Source organism: Apodemus sylvaticus, chromosome 2 (assembly GCF_947179515.1).
Source record: "Apodemus sylvaticus chromosome 2, mApoSyl1.1, whole genome shotgun sequence".
In the NCBI taxonomy this organism is placed as follows: Eukaryota; Metazoa; Chordata; class Mammalia; order Rodentia; family Muridae; genus Apodemus; species Apodemus sylvaticus.
In genome coordinates this window covers 130,255,393-130,269,781 of record NC_067473.1, presented here as the reverse complement: position 1 = coordinate 130,269,781, position 14,389 = coordinate 130,255,393, and the positions used below count along the sequence as shown (strand labels likewise).

The following is a 14,389-nucleotide window of genomic DNA, read 5'->3' as shown; positions in this document are numbered from 1 at the left end:
TTTGTTTCTTCAGACAGCCATAGCAAAGACCCACAGAGAAGCCATGGAGAGCTCCAAAGTCCACCATTTAAGTACCCTTAGCTGAACCTGAGTGCAGTGCCACCCCCTGGGAATTAAGCATTGAAACACATGAGCCCAGCCAGGCTCTGATTTCCTCTGAAAAGTGGATAGATGATTCCCACCATGCAGGGTAGAAGGATAGTAAACACAAATTCTCGATGCATTCTTGAGGCTGAAAGATACTCTTAACATGACTATTAAACTGAACTCTCTTAAGCATGTCTCTGCACATCTGGAATGGGATGCAGATAGTTTTAAAGTCTGCAGTAGATGATAAGATTGCTAGAAACACTCTGCTCTAAGCTCCTAGGACCTTCCCTCTGCTGCGTTTGGATGCTCCATTTAATTGATTTTTTCCTCCTTATAAGTTAAATAGGGACTGCCTATGTTCACATCTTTTGTAGATAAGCACATTTCACAATGACACAACGTGGAGCAAAGCTTATCTGAGTTCCTTTATGAATCATAAGGCACTTTGGAACCTGTCAGGCTTCTGGGTTTTTACTAGGAACTCCAGTTAGCATTTTATTGTAGCTGTTCAGAAGCACTGGTTTTTAGCCAGCTTGGAAAGCAACCACTACCTCTTTTCCTTTTCCCATTCTGTAACACATGCTCTAAAAATAATCGGGTTCAATAATTCCAGAGCTGCCAGACCAGCTCACTCTCAGGCCCCAGCATACCTGGTCAACTTCACTGGTTTGTAGACCTTCACACCCTGGCCAGTGGTGCAGGGAACTTAGCAGATGTAGCACCATGATGCTGGAGAACAGTCCTTAGGGATTGCCATTGCTTATAAAGGATTAGAATTTGTTCCAGTGTACTCAGGCCGAGAGATGGCTGAGGTTACTCTAGGGAAGAATGATGGAATTGACCATTGAGCTCACCTGCCTCCATTTTTTTTTTTAATCCCAACATTCTGGAGCAGTGATTCTTAACCTTCCTAATGCTGAGACCCCTTAATATAGTTCCTCATGTGGTGGTGGCCTCCAACTGTTAAATTACTATTGATGCTATTTCATAACTGCAATTTTGCTACTGTGAATATCTGATATGTAGGCTATCTGATGTGTTACCCTCTGGAAAGGGTTGTTTGACTGGTCACAACCCACAAGTCCAAAGCCACTGCTTTAAAAGGACATGGCCAGTACATTCATTCTCACAACAGGTTGGTCATTCTTAGCAAATCTGATGTGGGAAGAATGGAGGGAGCTTTTGGTGTAAATATCTGTTATAGGTGTCATTTCCCCCACCGGGCACTACGTTGCTACTGTTGCCTTTCTTCTGCCTGCCTTTTAATTCTCTGAGTGTGATTTAGAGAAATCTGTAGTGCCAGTTGTTACAGTAGCATAGATTAAGAGCCCAGTCTGTGATTGAATTCTGTCCATGTGCCATCCATAACACAGGACATGTGAGACTGCTGTTCCCCCAGTCATCCGAGGGCACCTACCTGCTCTCCTCCAGAGCTCTCCTCTAAACTGCAGCTGGCTACTGAAAGGAAATGTCTGGTGCATGGGAAGTAAATTTAAGCCATGAGCAAATGCTTTCATTCTTATTTTTATTTGATTTTGAATTCAAAATTAATATTTGAAGTTGGGATGAGGGTTTCAGAGTTGCTGGCATTATTTGGTTAGATTTTGAGGTGAAGTATATGAAAGTGATTATAGATAATAAATATCTTTTTTAAGAAATACTTATTGCAGAGGCAGTTTTTCCACTGTTAATGAGGGCAATTTGACTTGGTTGAGGGATTGCAGTTCTTAAGAATTAATGCAGTAATCCAATTCAAAGATTTAAAGAGATCTCAGATTTTTCACAGGTCGCGTGCTAGCGAATGTGCTGCTATCCGATAGCGGCTAATGGCCTTGAACGCCAGCCTGTCATTTACTGTTTCTCTCAGCACAGCAGCTTTGCCCTTGGTAGAGAGTGTACTTTCTCCAGGCAGGTTATTTAGAAGTGTGGTGTATTTGTAACACTTTGGAGAGAGTATTCTATTACCCAAAGCCTCTAATGACGATGAAAACTGGGGGTTATCTTTCTTAATTACATGTTTGAAACCAAATTGCTGAAGGTCTGATGAATACTGGGCTCAGTGGAGCTGCCTCCTTGCCTTCATTTTCCTATGAGGTTCTTTTATTTTTTTTTATGTATTTTTTACAAACTAATTCATGTATCATTGTATTCGTGCGTGTGGGTTAATTTTCAGGAATACAAAGGTTGAGGGCATTATAGTCCTAACTTTGCATTTTTGATAACGGTGTATTTATTAACAGCTAACTGGGTTCTGTGAAGGCTTATTTATAAGGGATGGTGCAGAGTGCCCCTAGTTCCTGATCCTATTATGTTCTGAAATCTCAAGAATTCCATTTGAAGGCAATTAGAAGCATTCAAGTCTCCCCAAGTGTGTTGTTCCCTGCTGTTCTGCAAGCATAAGGACCTTTGTTCTTTAATTAGAGAAAGGACTAGAGTTCATTAATTGTTGTTTCATGCAGTATCAGCTCCAACAAGATGCAACAATGCATTGCAAGCTGAAGTCCACCTATCCCAGGTGGGCTCCCTGCCTTCACCGGGCCATGAAAAGATAAATGAACAGCAAGGGGTCTGTGTCGGGCTGCTCTTCTGACCTGGACTGTTCTCAAGCACCTAGCTGGCTGTTTATCAATTTTGAAAACAAAAACGTCTTCTAGATGCCAAGGGGGCATCCCACCTCCTATAGAAATCTAGAACTTTCCTTTTCTTGAAAGCCTTTCTTCTTCTGGAAAGCAAGCAAGCTAAGATCTCTTTGTGGCTTCTTAGTAAGTTTGTGAACGCTGTCTAGAAGCATTTTGAGCCCATGGGGAGTGTGGGTGCACTGTTAAGAAACTTCACAGAAAACAGTTAACTGCAATAATTGGTTGGCCAATTTTTACTGCTACCATAGCCAGAGGTATACAAACAGACATCCAAATTAAATCAGAAGGCCAATGTTGGAGTAGCTACAACAGAAACTTCCAGTTCCCACAGAAGTGGGAACCCCCACCTCCAGACTGATCCCCAGTGCACATGACTGATGAAGATCAAGGTTTCAGAGAAGAAGAAAGATGGGCAGCTTTACCTCCACAGAAACATCTCAGAATTGAATGGATAAGGTTTTTCTGGGACTGGGCTAGAATGAGCTATTGGGAATGCCCTGAAATAAGGGCCATGGCTGGGTGGTGGTGGTGCACGCATTTAATCCCAGCACTTGGAAGGGAGAGGCAGGTGGATTTCTGAGTTCGAGGCCAGCCTGGTCTACAGAGTGAGTTCCAGGACAGCCAGAGTTACACAGAGAAACCCTGTCTTAAAAAACCACAAAGCACACACACACACAAAAGAGAGAGAGAGAGAGAGAGAGAGAGAGAGAGAGAGAGAGAGAGAGAGAGGAGAGAAAGAGAGAGAGGGGGGGAAGAAAAGGAAGGAAGAAAGAAAGAAAGAAAGAAAGAAAGAAAGAAAGAAAGAAAGAAAGAAAGAAAGAAAGAAAGAAAGAAAGAGGTATGGAGAATCAGACATGGGGACATGAAATTGGACAAGGGAGTGGTGAGTTTCATGCTACTTTCCATTCTCCCTGAGAAGGGTCATCTGTCTATCAGGTGACTAGCTCTATAAGGACTGGGCTTTGGTGAGGTCTCCACCATCAACCCCCCCCCCCATCAATTCTCCCATCAGTTCTTGCAGTCTCCTTCCACCTTTGCTGAAGCATGAATTGCCTGTGGAGCCATAATACTTGTGGAAGACATTGTTAACAAGAGGGCTTCACTTAGGAAACAGGGGCCTGGGAACTGGAGGCCTGGCCTCCCAGAAAAGGTGAATATAGAAATAAAGATCTCTCCACAGACGCCCTACCTGTTAAGGAGGCACATCTAACTTGCTACGTATGGGGTTTTTTTTTGTTTTTTTTTTTTTACCACCAGTAATCTGTTTTTTTTTTTTTTAAATGTATTTCTCAGGGAAAGAAAAATAGATTTTAAAATGTAAAAACCTGTTCTTCAATTGAGTATGCAAAAATCTCATTGCAGTATTTATTCCAAACCTGCTCTCATAATGTTCAGTCAAGGAGAAAACAGCGAAAAACAGTTGTTGATGGACTTAGCTCAGAACTGGATTAAATAAGCATTAGTCTACTGGAGCTGATTACAGGAATATGAAAATGCGGTATCTTAATGGTACATATTTTTATGTGGCAGCTCAGTTGCCTTTCATTTTGCAGCTAATATGTCTATTCTTATGAGTCATTTACTTCCTTAATTACCTTTTGCAGGCAAGGCACCATGGTATATTAATGTGAATGATTTTTACTGCCAGTTTATCATACAATGCCCCAGAAGTTGAAAGGCATAATTGACTTGGAAGAACAGCTCGTGAAGGAAACAATATTTAGTTGACAGTTTTCCTTGTACTCTCTGTTGACGTTTATGAGTTTACACTATGCTAAAGGAGTCATAAACACAATTTTCTTTCAATAACAGCAAAGGGTAGCTTCTAAAATACATTTGTGGAGAACACATTTGTTCATTTCTTGAATAATAGGAAAATAACATATTTCCAGTGATAAGACCTCTCCGATTGCCAATTGAATTAAACCTTTGAAGGTATATTTATAACCTGTCTCCAAGCATTAGAAGAGACTAGGATTCGGTGGGGATTGAATCGGCTTAATGAATATTTAAATTATACACAGATTTGGGTAAGTCCTATTTAAATCTAGGTGTTGGGGTGAGACTCAGCAGTCCTGCCAGCTTCCTGAATAAAGGGGAGGCAGGAAGAGAGCTTAGGAATTGGGAATTGTCTGGAAGATTTTTCTCTCTGAAGGAAAAGAAAGTCTGTCACTACATTTTGGGAAAATAAAATACAAGAAGGCACAATGGGTGCAAGTCCTTATAAGGCCTGGACTTTGAACAGTTAAAATAAGCGTCCAGTAGCTCTCCCTAGCTCTGCAGCCTGCAAGGATGGCGTCTCCTGAACTCCACTTGGCAGGTTCTGCCTTCAGCCTGCTTCTGCAGCCCCCCTGGGCCTGTGCAGACTCTAGTTTTGGCACATCGGTTCAGAGGGAGTTAAACTTTTTCAGAGTTTTCTGGATTGTTTGCAGTTCAGTCCTGTGCAACATAATGAAAGTTTTCTAGCCATCTGTCGTTAAGCTGGCAGTGAGCAAGGCCAGTATATCCAAACAAAGTCCTGGCCGCTGTAAACTGAACCTGTCAGCTTAGCATAGCTCTGCTGACCCTTCCAGCTCACAGGGCAGCCCTTGGTACCAGGCACTCGCTGCTGAGAGCTTTCAGAGGGGAACTATTTTGGGGGTAGGCAGTGGGGCCTGTTTACCTTCCCCCTCTGTGCACCTCTCGCTGGCTTGGACTAGTTTATACTTACTGTTTAAATGGATGCTTGTCTCCCCTCCTGGTTCAGAGGAAAGGACTTACTTCTTGCCAGGGGATTTCACTCTTAGGAAAGGGTGTAAATGCTGATAAGTACGTGTGCGGCGGCTATGGTTCAAAAGGGTATTTTATGCGAGTATTTTGGTTTCATTAGTCTGACTCCAGTGTTTGGGGAACAGATCATCCGGGCAAAGAAACTCCTGTGTTTATTTCATAGCTTATAGCATTTAAAACTGTTTATGGCTTTGAAAGGACTTTTTATTCCTTTTTTTTTTCCTTCTGCAATTTGTATTTCATCGTCATGAGTTAATGCACTACATTGCTTCGCTAAGCAGAACTCACCCAATGCTCCCTGCTGTGTGGACGAGCAGCCCCCTTGTCTGAACTCATTTACAGTGTGCATCTATTGCCTCAGATTACGTAGCTTAACCCTAAAACCTTTGTGTTATTGTCTGGCACCTTTTCCCTTCTACAGCAGTGAACTGTTCTTGACTACAGATGAAACATTCTTATACACATGAATCCCGTTTGTGTGCATGTATATGTACATTTGGACATGGATATCTGTATATGTATACACACATGTATGTATACTTACATATCCATGTGTGTATGTATTGCATGTATAAAGACTATTTAGTCATCCTTATAAACATGTTTCTACTTGACCTTTGTGGCTTAGTGACCATGACATACACGTATTTCCTGTCACACAGTGATTATATTTGTGCCTTCCATTAGAAGTTAGCCATGGGGAGCTGTCACCAAACCTCAGTGTCCATTTCAAACCATTAAACCATCCAGGGAATGTGGCCACCACTGTTGAATGGCCACTACAAAGGGCTTCTTAGTTCCTATTAATGAGAAGCATACCCCAAGGTCACATGACAAGAGGACAGGCAGGAAGGAGAGGCACATTCATGCACAGCACTGGTGTAAAGGGGTGTGGCCCCAACTCTACAGTCAAAAGAATGCAAGAGACAGGAAGCTGTAAGTGGGGGTGAGGGCACATAAGCCCTCCCTTCTGAGACAGTGCAGTGTTACACTAGTGAAAAAATATGCAATTTAAAATTTAAACTGTGCTTATTTACAATACCATGGAATCCTAATCTGTTTAGAAGGTAACTGACATGTAAAGCGCTCTTTCTGTTTTAATTTTCCTAAGTGTAGTGTTTTGGGTGGAAATGTCAGGTATTGGGCAATAACCTTGGTGTTTAGGATACTGCCTTTTGGAACATAAGGTTGTATTTGGTTGTGTGTCCTTATTATTATTTTTTCAGAGCAGGCCTGCTTTAAGAGGTCACCTATTAGCTGTGTTCTTGCTGTCTTAAACTCAGCCCTTCTGTCTATTAAAATCAACCCACTATGTAAACATTCCAGTGTTGTTCTTAGTCTCCACAATGGCCGAGGGGATCAGGTTTCACCTGCCTGCACATCTTCAAGCAATTAAAGCAATTAGTGAAGCCATTTCACATTCAAAGATTCAAGGTCTATGGTGACATTCAAGTCCAGCAGAAGTCTGAAAGGGGGAAAGGACGGGCCTGAAGAGTGGCTACCATTCCACGGCCCTGAGCAGACAATCTCTCCGTTAAAAATGGTAGCTCTTTAATGGTGTTATTATGAGGTTTTTAAATGACATCTCAAAAGTTGTTTACATCAAAAAAGCCCAACAGTCATCTAATTATACTAATGAAGGCCTTCTTACTTGGCATATTTTTTTTTTTTATGTCCGAAGAAATGGAATGCTACTTCTTGCATCAAAGTGGAGGCAATTGCATTCTTTGTGGAGGAAAATTTTATTTTCTAATCTACAAGGGAAATTGCATTTCACTTTTATGGTAAATCTCCCTTGTTTGGGGGTAAATTACAGTTGTGTGGAATTGAGAAGTTTGAGGGAAAAAATGTCAAAAGCAACTACCTTGTCCTTTTGTTGTTGGTGTTAGGGAATAGCAGAGGAGAGTCTGATCTAGTGTGATTTAAAGCAAAAGTTCAGCTCTGAATATATGACCTTCCAAGGAATGGGGCGGAGGTGACTTGAGAAAAACAGCTTAGACTCTGGAATGGAAAGTGCTGTTTGTTTGTTTGTTTGTTTGCTTGTTGTCTTGGGAATGTAATTGAATCACTTTAGTGGAACCTGGAAACTATGTCAGCAACGAGTCATAATGTTTTGAATGAAGAATTTGTTTTGACTAAATAAATATAAACATGTTTTGACTTAAAGGGGATTCTTGTTGTAAAAGTAGGAAAATATTTACAAACAGTGTGAATGTATAACGTGTTTTGACTGTGAGCAAAACAGAAAATATTTATGTTAAAAAAATGTGCAAAATATTTACCCCAAAGTCAAACATGTGGCAAGCCCGATATACCATGTATTGACACACCCAAGGAGTTGAAGAACTGAACCTGGGCAGTGGCCCCCAGGACTGTACTGCCCTGCTCCCAAGACGTGCCATCTAGAACTCTGGACCTATCCCTGGGGCAAAGGGACTTTGAGACTGGCCCCGTGTGACTGTTGAACGCCATTGCTGAATTCACACACACCTGTCTATGAGTGCTAGCTGTTGGCCAATGCTCCTAAGGACTTTCTGGAATTCCCAACAGTGTCATCCTCCTGGCTATAGCTGAAGAAACCCCCTGAGCAGGCTCTTGAATCACCCTCACCATACAGGATTCCCTAGCAAAAGCCTGAAGCAGTTCCTCTTCAAGGGTCTCTATCCAGCTTGGCAAGATGATAAAACTAGCGTAATCTTTATAATAGCACGGTTTCATATGGAATGTTTTTAGGAATAAACTAAGCACATATTTGAAAGGCAGAGCTCATTGGCTATTCTAACTGCCGAGGGCCTCCCAGCCTTCCAGCCTCGCTCCTCATAGTTTGTCTTCATGGCTCTGTCTCAGTTATCCAGGAATCCTGTTGGTACCAGGCACAATGTCAACTCATTACAGCTTGGAATTGTGTTGTGTTGTGTATTTTTAAATCCATATTTTATTATGGACTGCAGGGGGAAGGAGTAGTAACAATTAAAAATCCTAGCATCCTATGAAAAAGAGAATCTCAACTTTTCCAGCCCCAGAAGAAACAATTTCAAAAGAACCGCAGGGTAAATTGTGTAGAATTCAGATGTCCTTTAGTCTGTCTGGCTCCCATTTCCCTTTCAGTGTTTCCTATTAAACAACTCAAGCACAGAACTGTTCAGAGATGTCTTTTTCTGTTGTTATATGCATTGACTTTAATTAAAACAAGAGATAATCATTTTAATTGTATGCCTCTAAGAAAAAGTTCTTTAAAAATTTTTATGCCCATGAAGTCGTCCCTTTAAGAGACTGACTGAGATAGCTTCATAGCTCCTAGGGGTGAATCAGTGACATATCTCTGAAACTGAAGGAATCTGACCGTGTGCATGACTGCAGGTGGGGCTCTTGCAGTCAGTCCCACCTGGCTATCTCAGAATGTTGGTCCCATCCTGGGTTGGTTTACATGGGAGCCTCCTGACTGCCCACCTCCCCTGGGGCAGGCTGTGTGGTCTCCTCCGCTACTTCTGGTAACAGACACAGCATGGCAGTGCACTGTGGCATGAGGAAGCCCGGGCGTGTGCCTTCCTCTCGCCCCTGCCCCGTGAAGCACATTGTTAGCAAATCCTTTGTAGCCTCTGCAAATGGACCAGCCCAGTTAGAGAAGAAACTCTGCTTTGGACGCTCCACCCTCGTGCAGGGAAAGGCAGCCTTGGAGGCTCAGGAGGGAGGTGAGGCAGAAAAACCAGACTGATCCCATTCCCCCACTCCCCACCCCCTTCCCTTCACCCTTTTCTGTGATCTGCCTTTTGAACTGTTTTTGTGGCTGATCAGTTCCACCTAATATGTCTCTTGATTTCTGCTATTGTAATACTCGGGCGACATGCTGTTCTCTTCATTTTTGTAAGCTTTAGATGCTTCTGCCTGTCATATTCTGGCGGTTTATCTTCAGCGTCTGGATTTGCTTTCAGACTTGAATGTCTATCAAGCTGCCATTGCTTTGAATGTGAGATCAAAAGAAGATGAATTCCAGTAAAGAAAAAAAAATTTTCCCTTCTATGAAGAAAAGATCGGGGCCTATGTAAACACCTCACTGACAGCTCCCAATGAGTTATTTTAGCCGAGTATTAGCACCTGCCTGACAGGCAGGCCGGGCGTTCCATGCTTAATAACAAATCAGACGCATCTGTGGTAGGGGAACTCAGCCACAACAGCAATACATTTTAGGAAGGAAGCCTTCCGCTATCTCCTTGTTTCCAATCGAATATGGCTGTTGGACGCTTCCTCCCAGTTTTCAAGCTGACCTGCTCCACCTCCCGTGGTTCACATTTTTTATGGTACCTGTCAGGTTCTACTGGTGACTGAAGACAGGACCTTGATAATCAGTTTAGGACAGGGTAAGGAAGTGGGCAAGTGGGTGCTGTGTGGAACACGGGTAGTTTCCCTGAGATCAGAGGAGGTGACCAGAGAGGAAAGATAATTAAACCAGAGAGAGGGCACATCCCTGGAACGCTGGGTGATGTGATCTTAAATATATGTGACCAAAATCCTCTAAGGTCAGCAAGGTCTGGATATTCTTTCTTTCTTTCTCTCTCTCTCTCTCTCTCTCTCTCTCTCTCTCTCTCTTATTCTGCCTATGTAAATGTCACCACAAAAATATCTTGAGAACAGGTTTCCAGAAGGCCTGTTGGTGTGCACTTGCCTGCATGCAGGAGCCGAGTTTGGCTAGGGTTTGGTCTACAGGGCTCACCGTGTGGCTGTGTCCCTGCTTGCTGTCCTGGAGTGATTTAGGTATGTTGAACATTAATAGATTTCTTTAAGTGCTCTGTGCAACTTTGAAAATTACCTGCAAGCTCCGACTGATCTTCCAGCTTTGAAAGTGAAGAATTACTTGAGGAATTCTTGTGGTTTCCTTGTCATTGAGCGGGAGCCCGGGCAGCTACTGTGGAGACGAACCTCCCCGAGGTTGCCTACACAGGGCAGTGTTCCAGGGTGCTCTCTCCTCGAGTGTGCTTCAGCGCTCAGCACTTCCTGTTTATTCAAACATCTCTTTTACCACTCGGCAAACCCCGCTTCACAGAAACAGCCAGAGCTCCTCCACAGCAAGACGGAACTGCAAAGGCAGACGGTACAGACTCACTCCCTCAAACTCTTCATTTTCTCTGTAAGTGCCCAGGGGGAGGGTGTGGGGGGGGGGAGAACATTTTCAATGGGCTAAATAAACTTTTAAGCTAGGATCTTTGCTTGGGCAGACATGCTGTAAAGGGTAAAATGAGATGCTTCGAGTTGTTTACTGTGTTTCCTTTCCTCCCTCCTCTTTCCATCTAAGCTGCTCCTCCTCCTCCTCTTCTTCCTCCTCCTCTTCTTCGGCTTTTTTTTTCTTCTTTAACACCCTAGAAATCACCATAGAGGACGGAATCCTGCTAACTCCTTGTTAATTCTCTCTTGATTTCACATGTGGCCTTGGCTCTGATCAGGGAGAATCGGCCAGTGTTGCCAGACACTTCCACAGGCTGAGTGTGGACTGTAACTTTCCCTCTGCTGACTTGTATGTGCCGCCTGCTTCTTTTCTTCCTGTTATGTTATCTCAAGTTCTGAGAGAGTGTGGGGACGGTGCCTGTGACACTCTGCAGAGTTGTCCTCCGGGGTTGACATCATGACACCGTCATCTGGGCGAATCGGTCTTGATAATATTTGTACCAATTTCATGCCAATAAAAGTCAGACTGCCGAAACACGCACGGTCATTATCTCATTCATATTACTATTGTTTAATCAGAGAAGGCTGTGAAGGGAGAGAGAAAGCCTGTCTTGCTTCCAGCAATGGTTGTTAACTTTGCTATCGGACCCTCTTCTGACTGTGTCTACTGTGGGTAACTGGGGTGGCAGGAAGCTCCAACACCGGGGCTGGCAGAGCCATGGTACTCCTGGGCTCTTCAGGAGAAATGACTATCAAACACATGGTAGGAGCTTTTTAAAAATGGTTCCACCTTTTTCTGCCCTGGTCCACCCTCTGGCCTCTCTTCCCTCCCTCTCTACCTCCTCCACCCCTGTTCTTCAGCTTCTCTATAATTGGCAAGCCAGGTGCTAATTTTTTTTAAAGCTATGTACTGATGAGGGAATAGACAGGAAGTAGAAAATTGGCTCTTTTGATCTTAAGAGAATTGCTATTATTCTGAACTTGGTTAGTCCTCAGACTAAATATCCATAAACATCAATGTTTTCAACAGTATCTGTTAGGCTAGAGAAAGAAATAGAATTTTCATACTTGTCCAGACCATCTAATAGGAGAAACAGCCACAGAGATAAACAAGTCTCGGTTTCTGTGTGCACTGCTGTGTCTGAGATGGCTGTTTTTAATGTCCAGAAGTTGTTCTGCTTTGCGAGGGGGAGGGGGGCTGCGGTTTGTGACTGCCTTAAGGACAATTTGTTTAACAGTAGGAGTAATTGTGGGGAAGATGGAAAGAGTGAGTGGGGATATTTACTCAGATGTTTGAGTAGGTGTGGGCCGAGCAGCAGTGTGGGAACAGGGGGCCGCTCTGCTTGCTATCTCCGTCTGCTTGATGACCATCAAATTTCCCAGCTCGCTGATTTTGTTTTTTCTGGATGGCATGTTTGATTATTTATCAGAAGGGAAGGGAGGAGGTGAGGCAAATAAACATGTGACCAGCGTCTGTTTTGTTTTCCACTCTGAAAGCCATGCCCTTTACCAGATACATAGAAAATAATAATTGCATTGTTTAAGGATAAAAGGAAATTATACATGTCCTTTTTTTTTTTTTAAAGACAACCAAGTTAACCCTTTACACTCAGGAGCTTGCCCACTCTTTCCTTCCTTCCTTCTTTCTGTCTGTCTTTTAAATTTCCTTCTGATACTTTGCCAGGCTTTGTAATAAGAATGAATTTATGGATACAGTTTCTCAGGGTTATTGTTCAGTGGTTTGTAGATGCCTGCTTCAGGGGCCTCAAACTATCATCCTATGGTGTGTTGTGACTCACTTTAATAGGAAGCCCAGAGTGATCATGAATAGCTGTTACAGTTGTGGTAAAGGCGAACGTATTTATTTATTTATCAGTATTTGCATACTTTGTCTGTACTGGGGATCGAACCCAGGGCCTTGTGTACATTCTTCCTCTGTCATCATTCTTGCTCTGTTTGGGGGGAGGGAGTTACAGCTCAACCTTGAGCAGCTCAGCTAAAGGCACATGTATCTTGAGTGTCTGTGGCTAGTAAAGAACATAGTTTAATGCCAGCCAGTCTTTGGCTCCTCCCTAAAGGCTCTCACATGCCGTGAGACAAAAGGTCTGGTAGGGCCTCTGTGTCTGTCAGAAGTTCTTTTTAGGGCTGGACGTAAGGCTCGGAGTATAATCCCTAACACTGGTGTGTGTGTGTGTGTGAGAGAGAGAGAGAGAGAGAGACAGAGACAGAGAGAGATTATGCTATATAATACTAGTCTCTGCAATCGTATAATATTTTCCACAATCTTAAAGATTGTTACATTCTTTCAAGTACTTTCAATACTTTCTAAGAGAAAGTCCCAAGCCTAGATTCAATGTAGATATAAAACAAGCCAGCTAATATTCTTTTGTCATTTTATTCCCTCAGTTTTCAAGTGCGGTTGGCCTGGTTGCCTATGGACGTAGGACATAGGTACACCTGCCGGCACCTTCTGTAGGAAAGGAGGCAGGGTTCCCAAAGATCCACCCTTGCTCAGACTCATCCTGTAACAGGGAGATACATGGTCCTAACCTGGTAACTGGCCCAGGCAGAGGCAGCCCTGTAAATCGCAGCTGAACTCTGTGTTTGCCTATACTGTTTGGGAATGTGGACTGAAAGCATGCACACAGAGGGATTCCCTCTTCATTGCCTATATAAGGGAAGAGTGAAGCCAAGTTCAGACACAGCATGGCTTCCACTTGGCTGGCCCGGCCTTGAGCTTGGGAGTGGTAGGGAGTTTTGCTTCTGGGAGGGCAACAGTGGGAACCAATAACCCGTTTCTTCCCCCCTTGTCATCTCCTCATCTCAGGTACGCCACAAAGGTCGTTGGGTTGGATAATCATACTTTGTAGTTCTACAGAGCCCTTTGTCTGTAGAAATCAAAGTGCCTGACTAATGTGAACTTGTTGATACTCGGAACACCCTTGGGACATCAGTAGGCTGAAGGTGATCCCACTTTTGAGGTGGGAAAAAAAAATGTCCTGTTGTTAAAATAGTTTACAGTTCCAGGGTGTGTCCGGGTGAGTGCCTGGACTGGACCTGCCCATGGGTGACTGAGAGAGTAGGAGAAACACTTTTTTTCCTCTTCAGACAGGCTACTTCTGACTACAGATCACCTCATGAGAAAATGTTCTGGACTGGAAAAAGAAAAAAAAAAAAACAAAACCTGGCCCACAAAGTATAGCTAGTTTGTGATGGGATGGGGACAGGCAGTAGGCCAGGTCCTGCTAAATTCTCCTCTATTTATGGTCAGAGTTGGAGTGCAATTTTTTTTTAATATTCAATATAACTAAAAATCTTAAACTAAGAAAGTTATTGGAGACCTAACCAAGAAAAAGATCTAGTTGGTGTGTCTGTGGGGAGACACAAGTCTGTGAACTATGCAAAGGTAGTTGTAATTTGCTCTGGGTTTTCCATTTCTTTGTGGATGAAAGATCTGAACCCCTTTCATTCACCCTGGATACTCAGAGTAACTGAAGCCCTGGGCTGCAGTGACTTTTTCTGTGGCTCCCAAGCACAGAGAGAAAAACTCGCTTGAATGCCACTGTCTGGACTACGCCTCATATGAACAGAATTTTCAGGACGCAGACCATTGTTTAGGTTGTTTGTTTCTCAGTAATGTTTGTTGGAACCTGGGTACACAAATTAGATTCCAAAGTCTCTACATTTAAGAAGTAACTTTCAAAGGACTGTCTGGATTCCAGTCTGGCTCA

The 14,389-nt window shown here is 43.2% G+C and overlaps 1 protein-coding gene across 9 annotated transcripts in view; it reads left to right on the top strand.

Moving 5' to 3' along the window:
- The window catches only part of Foxp1 (forkhead box P1), a 448,446-nt gene that overhangs the window by 269,369 nt on the left and 164,688 nt on the right, over positions 1-14,389 (top strand). The window contains exon 1 of one of the 9 annotated variants that reach the window (XM_052174423.1): positions 10,500-10,623. The exons of the other annotated variants lie outside the window; for them this stretch is intronic. The gene's annotated coding sequence lies outside the window, so the exon portion shown is untranslated. Of the gene's footprint in view, positions 1-10,499; positions 10,624-14,389 lie in introns of those variants that run through there. 9 annotated transcript variants of the gene reach the window in all.